This window comes from Pelmatolapia mariae, linkage group LG16_19 (assembly GCF_036321145.2).
Source record: "Pelmatolapia mariae isolate MD_Pm_ZW linkage group LG16_19, Pm_UMD_F_2, whole genome shotgun sequence".
In the NCBI taxonomy this organism is placed as follows: Eukaryota; Metazoa; Chordata; class Actinopteri; order Cichliformes; family Cichlidae; genus Pelmatolapia; species Pelmatolapia mariae.
The window spans coordinates 32,123,918-32,134,832 of record NC_086241.1 but is presented as its reverse complement, the minus strand read 5'-3'; the positions used below and the strand labels follow the sequence as shown (position 1 = coordinate 32,134,832).

General features: G+C 35.7%; 1 long non-coding RNA gene across 1 annotated transcript; it reads left to right on the top strand.

Annotated features, from left to right (window-relative positions):
- Positions 1-2,454: 2,454 nt before the first annotated feature.
- On the top strand, positions 2,455-3,316 carry LOC134646310 (uncharacterized). Its single transcript, XR_010096655.1, has 3 exons — positions 2,455-2,548; positions 2,717-2,779; positions 3,176-3,316. It is a non-coding gene; the product is annotated as an uncharacterized LOC134646310 (long non-coding RNA).
- The last annotated feature ends 7,599 nt before the right edge of the window (positions 3,317-10,915 follow it).

Sequence of the window (10,915 nt, the reverse complement as noted above, 5' to 3'; positions counted from 1 at the left end):
GGCCTCTGTGCTTTTCAGTGTTGGAAAGACACTTTCTTGCACTGAGGTCTGCTTATTGTAAATATCTTGTACTTGTTTGAACACCTTTTAATGTTAAAGTTGGCCATTGTGCTTTTCAGTGTTGGAAAGACACTTTCTTGCACTGAGGTCTGCTTATTGTAAATATCTTGTACTTGTTTGAACACCTTTTAATGTTAAAGTTGGCCATATGTGCTTTTCAGTGTTGGAAAGACACTTTCTTGCACTGAGGTCTGCTTATTGTAAATATCTTGTACTTGTTTGAACACCTTTTAATGTTAAAGTTGGCCTCTGTGCTTTTCAGTGTTGGAAAGACACTTTCTTGCACTGAGGTCTGCTTATTGTAAATATCTTGTACTTGTTTGAACACCTTTTAATGTTAAAGTTGGCCATATGTGCTTTTCAGTGTTGGAAAGATACTTTCTTGCACTGAGGTCTGCTTATTGTAAATATCTTGTACTTGTTTGAACACCTTTTAATGTTAAAGTTGGCCTCTGTGCTTTTCAGTGTTGGAAAGACACTTTCTTGCACTGAGGTCTGCTTATTGTAAATATCTTGTACTTGTTTGAACACCTTTTAATGTTAAAGTTGGCCATTGTGCTTTTCAGTGTTGGAAAGACACTTTCTTGCACTGAGGTCTGCTTATTGTAAATATCTTGTACTTGTTTGAACACCTTTTAATGTTAAAGTTGGCCTCTGTGCTTTTCAGTGTTGGAAAGACACTTTCTTGCACTGAGGTCTGCTTATTGTAAATATCTTGTACTTGTTTGAACACCTTTTAATGTTAAAGTTGGCCATATGTGCTTTTCAGTGTTGGAAAGACACTTTCTTGCACTGAGGTCTGCTTATTGTAAATATCTTGTACTTGTTTGAACACCTTTTAATGTTAAAGTTGGCCTCTGTGCTTTTCAGTGTTGGAAAGACACTTTCTTGCACTGAGGTCTGCTTATTGTAAATATCTTGTACTTGTTTGAACACCTTTTAATGTTAAAGTCGGCCTCTGTGCTTTTCAGTGTTGGAAAGATACTTTCTTGCACTGAGGTCTGCTTATTGTAAATATCTTATACTTGTTTGAACACCTTTTAATGTTAAAGTTGGCCTCTGTGCTTTTCAGTGTTCACTGTAAAATGTAATATTGTGTTTACTTAAAAATATTAAATAGGCTGAACTTAATTTTTATCAATTTGTTATCAGAACTCGATTTAAATACGTTACCAGTACTTTTTATGCAAAAACGCTGATAAACTCAATTTATTTGAGTTGTCTTAACTTAGAAAAACTAAGTAAGCTGGAAGTTTTGCTTCTCAGGGCGGAAGGATGAAAGATGTGTTTTGAAAATGCCACGTGACTACCGTCCTCCTCCCTCCCGGATCAGTCCGCATGTTCATGGCGCCAGCATTTGTTATGGAATATATTGAGCAAACCTGGAGATATTATTGTTGTCATTGCTGTGGATCTTTACTGACTTGGTGAGTAAATGTTTACTCTTATTCAAACTGATTTTGTGGCTTCTCTTAGTTTAGCACCAGGTTTCTAATCTTGCTAGCTAGTTAGTGTTAGCCTAGCGTTGCTGCTGCCGCTGGGCTCATGTTACTTAAAAATTAACACCACAGCTTTAAAAACCTTATATACAACTATGTCTGTGAAATTTTCTGTTGATTGTTTGAAATAAAAAAGTGAGATAAGAGCCCAGACAAAATTCTTCGGGAGGCGCAGCCGTTAGGGGTGGGGTGGGGTGGGGTGTGGGGGATATTTTCAATCCATAGCCATAACTAACTAACTAACTAACTAACTATATATATCATGTTTAACCTGAGTAGCAAAACACCGCAGGGGGGTTGAAAACAATATGCCAGGAGTTAGCTGTGCTCCCGGACTCTATCAAGCCTTGACCTCCCGGTCAGCTATCGCGCTGGTGGATAACAGAGCTGTCCGAAAACGTGGAAGCACTTCTGCAAATATGTGATATTTTGATAAATTAAGTAGATATTTGAGCATTACACAGCTACATTCTCGCCTGAAAATATCTTAAAAGGTTATTTTGTGACCCAGAAAGGGTAATCTGGGGAAAAAGAGGATCGCATTTGTCGGCCACGGTTGTCGGAGCATGTGTACTTGTAAGCGCGGCAATGGCGGAGGAGCGCGGCTAAAAAACTTATTACTTTTTCTGGGTCACAAAATAAACTTTTAAGATATTTTCAGGCGAGAATGTAGCTGTGTAAAGTTCAAATATCTGCTCGATTTATCAAGACATCACATATTTGCAAAAATGCTCCGACGTTTTCGGAGACGTCCATTTTTTTTCATGCTTTGTGGCAGCTTTAGAACATCTGTGGCATCTATTGATGTCAAATCTAGCCTTTATTTATCAACATAAGCAAACTCTAAGTTACAATGATTGCACAGCCATTAAGGATCAAATCAGTTTCTGAAAAATGTTCTGTTTTTTTCTCCCTCTGCTTGCTTCTTACTGTCTTTGAGGCTCGGGACCAGCACTCCTGTTGTTGGACAGAAAGACATCAACTCAGTGGTAAGTGTTTTGGTTTTCCAATATATTAGCAACTGTCAGTGACATTTATATTAATCAGGCTGAACTTTAATCATACTTTAGATCAGCCTGTTTTACTTATTGTTGTATTTGTGCTTTGGTTTGGGGAAGTTGTTTCTTTACTGATCTTTTCCTGTCTTCTGTTATTAGACTTGAGATATGACTGCACTATGCTGTTGCTGTGACTCCAGTTAATTCTACAAGACATGCTGTGTAAGTAAACAAACAACAACAGTTTGGTCTGCATTTCTTGAAAGATCACATCCCAAACTTAGTTTAGAGGGTCTACACTGTATATAGTGAAGTCTGCAAGTTTTCTAACAGCAAAATTTGTTTTGTGCCCAAATCATTTTGCACATCATTAGAATGAAAGTTATTGCCCATGTTTGCATAGCCCTTTTTAAAATGATGCTTTCATGACAATATTGTGTGTTGTGTGGTGGTCACAGCTATCCAGATTGACAATTGGGACATTGAATGTCACCTCTCCGGTGGGGAGGGAGCCTGAGATTGTCTAAATTGGAGTCTGTTTTATACCAAAAGCAGAAAAAAATGTTTTAAGAAAGCAATTAAGTTCATGTTCCAAAAAATATGATTGTTTGCTTGCAGGACACCAGGAGAGATGAGTCCTCCGTCACAGATGGTGTGGTCAGTGAAGATGGTCGCCTGCAAGTTCAAGCTCATTGCATCTCCAACCCACATCCACTGCCACTGTACTTAAGGGAAGTTAAAGACTTTCTTCTGCACTTACATTTGGATCAGCTCGATCCATGACAGTCATTCAGGCAGTAATACCTGGACTGGAAACAAGCATCCTTAAAATATTACAACATTCCAGCTCATGTGTTGGAATGCAAAATATATGTGTTGTTTAAATTAGAGACTGCACTTGTGACAGAACAACAAATATTTTATTTTGATAATATAAGTAATGTAAGTACAAAACAAACTTGTGGTAGGCCTAAACTTACTTTCAGAATAATTACATCTGAGACTTTGTTTCATTGTAAGATTATAACAGTGATGGCAATATAATTGTTTGTTGTTCAGCAGAACAGTGTCCAGTATGTTGGCTGTTGTACTTTGTTGTGTTTGAAAATAAAAGTTGGGCTGATTTTAACATCATTACAAAAAGTGTTGTTAATTATTTTTAGTCATAATCAGGTTACCACAAATTGTTTTTTCATTTAGTTGAACTTGAAATGTTTGTCAGTAGGTAAACAATTAGTATTGTACAGTCAGAAATATCAAGTTATTCTTAATGCTGCAGACTTGCAATGTATAAGGTGTCCTAACAGTCATCTTAAGTAAGCTTTACTTAGTTTTTTTGAGGCAACGAGTTTCCTCAATTTTTTTGAGTTCTGGGAACTAACAAGGCTGTACAGTGTACTCAAAATGAGTAAGTTGCCGTAACTTGGTCATCTTACGTAAACTTGATCCAATTTTTTTGAGTTCTGGGAACAAATGAGCTTGTACAGAGTACTCAAAATAAATAAGTTGTCCTAACTTAGTCATTTTTAGCTAAGCTTTACTCAATTTTTTTGAGGCAACGAGTTTCCTCAATTTTTTTGAGTTCTGGGAACTAATTAGATTTTACAGTGTTGGAAAGACACTTTCTTGCACTGAGGTCTGCTTATTGTAAATATCTTGTACTTGTTTTTACACTTAATAATGTTAAAGTTGGCCTCTGTGCTTTTCAGTGTTGGAAAGATACTTTCTTGCACTGAGGTCTGCTTATTGTAAATATCTTGTACTTGTTTGAACACCTTTTAATGTTAAAGTTGGCCATATGTGCTTTTCAGTGTTGGAAAGATATTTTCTTGCACTGAGGTCTGCTTATTGTAAATATCTTGTACTTGTTTGAACACATTTTAATGTTAAAGTTGGCCTCTGTGCTTTTCAGTGTTGGAAAGACACTTTCTTGCACTGAGGTCTGCTTATTGTAAATATCTTGTACTTGTTTGAACACCTTTTAATGTTAAAGTTGGCCATATGTGCTTTTCAGTGTTGGAAAGATATTTTCTTGCACTGAGGTCTGCTTATTGTAAATATCTTGTACTTGTTTGAACACATTTTAATGTTAAAGTTGGCCTCTGTGCTTTTCAGTGTTGGAAAGACACTTTCTTGCACTGAGGTCTGCTTATTGTAAATATCTTGTAGTTGTTTTTATACCTTTTAATGTTAAAGTTGGCCATATGTGCTTTTCAGTGTTGGAAAGACACTTTCTTGCACTGAGGTCTGCTTATTGTAAATATCTTGTACTTGTTTGAACACCTTTTAATGTTTAAGTTGGCCATATGTGCTTTTCAGTGTTGGAAAGACACTTTCTTGCACTGAGGTCTGCTTATTGTAAATATCTTGTACTTGTTTGAACACCTTTTAATGTTAAAGTTGGCCTCTGTGCTTTTCAGTGTTGGAAAGACACTTTCTTGCACTGAGGTCTGCTTATTGTAAATATCTTGTACTTGTTTGAACACATTTTAATGTTAAAGTTGGCCTCTGTGCTTTTCAGTGTTGGAAAGACACTTTCTTGCACTGAGATCTGCTTATTGTAAATATCTTGTACTTGTTTTTACACCTTTTAATGTTAAAGTTGGCCTCTGTGCTTTTCAGTGTTGGAAAGACACTTTCTTGCACTGAGGTCTGCTTATTGTAAATATCTTGTACTTGTTTGAACACCTTTTAATGTTAAAGTTGGCCTCTGTGCTTTTCAGTGTTGGAAAGACACTTTCTTGCACTGAGGTCTGCTTATTGTAAATATCTTGTAGTTGTTTGAACACCTTTTAATGTTAAAGTTGGCCTCTGTGCTTTTCAGTGTTGGAAAGACACTTTCTTGCACTGAGGTCTGCTTATTGTAAATATCTTGTACTTGTTTGAACACCTTTTAATGTTAAAGTTGGCCATATGTGCTTTTCAGTGTTGGAAAGATACTTTCTTGCACTGAGGTCTGCTTATTGTAAATATCTTGTACTTGTTTGAACACCTTTTAATGTAAAAGTTGGCCTCTGTGCTTTTCAGTGTTGGAAAGACACTTTCTTGCACTGAGGTCTGCTTATTGTAAATATCTTGTACTTGTTTGAACACCTTTTAATGTTAAAGTTGGCCATATGTGCTTTTCAGTGTTGGAAAGATACTTTCTTGCACTGAGGTCTGCTTATTGTAAATATCTTGTACTTGTTTGAACACCTTTTAATGTAAAAGTTGGCCTCTGTGCTTTTCAGTGTTGGAAAGACACTTTCTTGCACTGAGGTCTGCTTATTGTAAATATCTTGTACTTGTTTGAACACCTTTTAATGTTAAAGTCGGCCTCTGTGCTTTTCAGTGTTGGAAAGACACTTTCTTGCACTGAGGTCTGCTTATTGTAAATATCTTGTACTTGTTTTTACACTTAATAATGTTAAAGTTGGCCTCTGTGCTTTTCAGTGTTGGAAAGATACTTTCTTGCACTGAGGTCTGCTTATTGTAAATATCTTGTACTTGTTTTTACACTTTTTAATGTTAAAGTTGGCCTCTGTGCTTTTCAGTGTTGGAAAGACACTTTCTTGCACTGAGGTCTGCTTATTGTAAATATCTTGTACTTGTTTTTACACTTTTTAATGTTAAAGTTGGCCTCTGTGCTTTTCAGTGTTGGAAAGACACTTTCTTGCACTGAGGTCTGCTTATTGTAAATATCTTGTACTTGTTTGAACACCTTTTAATGTTAAAGTTGGCCTCTGTGCTTTTCAGTGTTGGAAAGACACTTTCTTGCACTGAGGTCTGCTTATTGTAAATATCTTGTACTTGTTTGAACACATTTTAATGTTAAAGTTGGCCTCTGTGCTTTTCAGTGTTGGAAAGACACTTTCTTGCACTGAGGTCTGCTTATTGTAAATATCTTGTAGTTGTTTTTATACCTTTTAATGTTAAAGTTGGCCATATGTGCTTTTCAGTGTTGGAAAGACACTTTCTTGCACTGAGGTCTGCTTATTGTAAATATCTTGTACTTGTTTGAACACCTTTTAATGTTTAAGTTGGCCATATGTGCTTTTCAGTGTTGGAAAGACACTTTCTTGCACTGAGGTCTGCTTATTGTAAATATCTTGTACTTGTTTGAACACCTTTTAATGTTAAAGTTGGCCTCTGTGCTTTTCAGTGTTGGAAAGACACTTTCTTGCACTGAGGTCTGCTTATTGTAAATATCTTATACTTGTTTGAACACCTTTTAATGTTAAAGTTGGCCATATGTGCTTTTCAGTGTTGGAAAGACACTTTCTTGCACTGAGGTCTGCTTATTGTAAATATCTTGTAGTTGTTTTTATACCTTTTAATGTTAAAGTTGGCCATATGTGCTTTTCAGTGTTGGAAAGACACTTTCTTGCACTGAGGTCTGCTTATTGTAAATATCTTGTACTTGTTTGAACACCTTTTAATGTTAAAGTTGGCCATATGTGCTTTTCAGTGTTGGAAAGACACTTTCTTGCACTGAGGTCTGCTTATTGTAAATATCTTGTAGTTGTTTTTATACCTTTTAATGTTAAAGTTGGCCATATGTGCTTTTCAGTGTTGGAAAGACACTTTCTTGCACTGAGGTCTGCTTATTGTAAATATCTTGTACTTGTTTGAACACCTTTTAATGTTAAAGTTGGCCATATGTGCTTTTCAGTGTTGGAAAGACACTTTCTTGCACTGAGGTCTGCTTATTGTAAATATCTTGTACTTGTTTGAACACCTTTTAATGTTAAAGTTGGCCATATGTGCTTTTCAGTGTTGGAAAGATACTTTCTTGCACTGAGGTCTGCTTATTGTAAATATCTTGTACTTGTTTTTACACTTTTTAATGTTAAAGTTGGCCTCTGTGCTTTTCAGTGTTGGAAAGATACTTTCTTGCACTGAGGTCTGCTTATTGTAAATATCTTGTAGTTGTTTTTACACCTTTTAATGTTAAAGTTGGCCATATGTGCTTTTCAGTGTTGGAAAGATACTTTCTTGCACTGAGGTCTGCTTATTGTAAATATCTTGTACTTGTTTGAACACTTTTTAATGTTAAAGTTGGCCATATGTGCTTTTCAGTGTTGGAAAGACACTTTCTTGCACTGAGGTCTGCTTATTGTAAATATCTTGTACTTGTTTTTACACCTTTTAATGTTAAAGTTGGCCATTGTGCTTTTCAGTGTTGGAAAGACACTTTCTTGCACTGAGGTCTGCTTATTGTAAATATCTTGTACTTGTTTGAACACCTTTTAATGTTAAAGTTGGCCATATGTGCTTTTCAGTGTTGGAAAGACACTTTCTTGCACTGAGGTCTGCTTATTGTAAATATCTTGTAGTTGTTTTTATACCTTTTAATGTTAAAGTTGGCCATATGTGCTTTTCAGTGTTGGAAAGACACTTTCTTGCACTGAGGTCTGCTTATTGTAAATATCTTGTACTTGTTTGAACACCTTTTAATGTTAAAGTTGGCCTCTGTGCTTTTCAGTGTTGGAAAGACACTTTCTTGCACTGAGGTCTGCTTATTGTAAATATCTTGTACTTGTTTGAACACCTTTTAATGTTAAAGTTGGCCATATGTGCTTTTCAGTGTTGGAAAGACACTTTCTTGCACTGAGGTCTGCTTATTGTAAATATCTTATACTTGTTTGAACACCTTTTAATGTTAAAGTTGGCCTCTGTGCTTTTCAGTGTTGGAAAGACACTTTCTTGCACTGAGGTCTGCTTATTGTAAATATCTTGTAGTTGTTTTTATACCTTTTAATGTTAAAGTTGGCCATATGTGCTTTTCAGTGTTGGAAAGACACTTTCTTGCACTGAGGTCTGCTTATTGTAAATATCTTGTACTTGTTTGAACACCTTTTAATGTTAAAGTTGGCCATATGTGCTTTTCAGTGTTGGAAAGACACTTTCTTGCACTGAGGTCTGCTTATTGTAAATATCTTGTACTTGTTTGAACACCTTTTAATGTTAAAGTTGGCCTCTGTGCTTTTCAGTGTTGGAAAGACACTTTCTTGCACTGAGGTCTGCTTATTGTAAATATCTTGTACTTGTTTGAACACCTTTTAATGTTAAAGTTGGCCATATGTGCTTTTCAGTGTTGGAAAGACACTTTCTTGCACTGAGGTCTGCTTATTGTAAATATCTTGTACTTGTTTGAACACCTTTTAATGTTAAAGTTGGCCTCTGTGCTTTTCAGTGTTGGAAAGATACTTTCTTGCACTGAGGTCTGCTTATTGTAAATATCTTGTACTTGTTTTTACACTTTTTAATGTTAAAGTTGGCCTCTGTGCTTTTCAGTGTTGGAAAGATACTTTCTTGCACTGAGGTCTGCTTATTGTAAATATCTTGTAGTTGTTTTTACCCCTTTTAATGTTAAAGTTGGCCATATGTGCTTTTCAGTGTTGGAAAGATACTTTCTTGCACTGAGGTCTGCTTATTGTAAATATCTTGTACTTGTTTGAACACTTTTTAATGTTAAAGTTGGCCATATGTGCTTTTCAGTGTTGGAAAGACACTTTCTTGCACTGAGGTCTGCTTATTGTAAATATCTTGTACTTGTTTTTACACCTTTTAATGTTAAAGTTGGCCATATGTGCTTTTCAGTGTTGGAAAGACACTTTCTTGCACTGAGGTCTGCTTATTGTAAATATCTTGTACTTGTTTTTACACCTTTTAATGTTAAAGTTGGCCATTGTGCTTTTCAGTGTTGGAAAGACACTTTCTTGCACTGAGGTCTGCTTATTGTAAATATCTTGTACTTGTTTGAACACCTTTTAATGTTAAAGTTGGCCTCTGTGCTTTTCAGTGTTGGAAAGACACTTTCTTGCACTGAGGTCTGCTTATTGTAAATATCTTGTACTTGTTTGAACACCTTTTAATGTTAAAGTTGGCCATATGTGCTTTTCAGTGTTGGAAAGACACTTTCTTGCACTGAGGTCTGCTTATTGTAAATATCTTGTACTTGTTTGAACACCTTTTAATGTTAAAGTTGGCCATATGTGCTTTTCAGTGTTGGAAAGATACTTTCTTGCACTGAGGTCTGCTTATTGTAAATATCTTGTAGTTGTTTTTATACCTTTTAATGTTAAAGTTGGCCATTGTGCTTTTCAGTGTTGGAAAGACACTTTCTTGCACTGAGGTCTGCTTATTGTAAATATCTTGTACTTGTTTGAACACCTTTTAATGTTAAAGTTGGCCTCTGTGCTTTTCAGTGTTGGAAAGACACTTTCTTGCACTGAGGTCTGCTTATTGTAAATATCTTGTACTTGTTTGAACACCTTTTAATGTTAAAGTTGGCCATATGTGCTTTTCAGTGTTGGAAAGACACTTTCTTGCACTGAGGTCTGCTTATTGTAAATATCTTGTACTTGTTTGAACACCTTTTAATGTTAAAGTTGGCCTCTGTGCTTTTCAGTGTTGGAAAGACACTTTCTTGCACTGAGGTCTGCTTATTGTAAATATCTTGTACTTGTTTGAACACCTTTTAATGTTAAAGTTGGCCATATGTGCTTTTCAGTGTTGGAAAGACACTTTCTTGCACTGAGGTCTGCTTATTGTAAATATCTTGTACTTGTTTGAACACCTTTTAATGTTAAAGTTGGCCTCTGTGCTTTTCAGTGTTGGAAAGATACTTTCTTGCACTGAGGTCTGCTTATTGTAAATATCTTGTACTTGTTTTTACACTTTTTAATGTTAAAGTTGGCCTCTGTGCTTTTCAGTGTTGGAAAGATACTTTCTTGCACTGAGGTCTGCTTATTGTAAATATCTTGTAGTTGTTTTTACCCCTTTTAATGTTAAAGTTGGCCATATGTGCTTTTCAGTGTTGGAAAGATACTTTCTTGCACTGAGGTCTGCTTATTGTAAATATCTTGTACTTGTTTGAACACTTTTTAATGTTAAAGTTGGCCATATGTGCTTTTCAGTGTTGGAAAGACACTTTCTTGCACTGAGGTCTGCTTATTGTAAATATCTTGTACTTGTTTTTACACCTTTTAATGTTAAAGTTGGCCATATGTGCTTTTCAGTGTTGGAAAGACACTTTCTTGCACTGAGGTCTGCTTATTGTAAATATCTTGTACTTGTTTTTACACCTTTTAATGTTAAAGTTGGCCATTGTGCTTTTCAGTGTTGGAAAGACACTTTCTTGCACTGAGGTCTGCTTATTGTAAATATCTTGTACTTGTTTGAACACCTTTTAATGTTAAAGTTGGCCTCTGTGCTTTTCAGTGTTGGAAAGACACTTTCTTGCACTGAGGTCTGCTTATTGTAAATATCTTGTACTTGTTTGAACACCTTTTAATGTTAAAGTTGGCCATATGTGCTTTTCAGTGTTGGAAAGACACTTTCTTGCACTGAGGTCTGCTTATTGTAAATATCTTG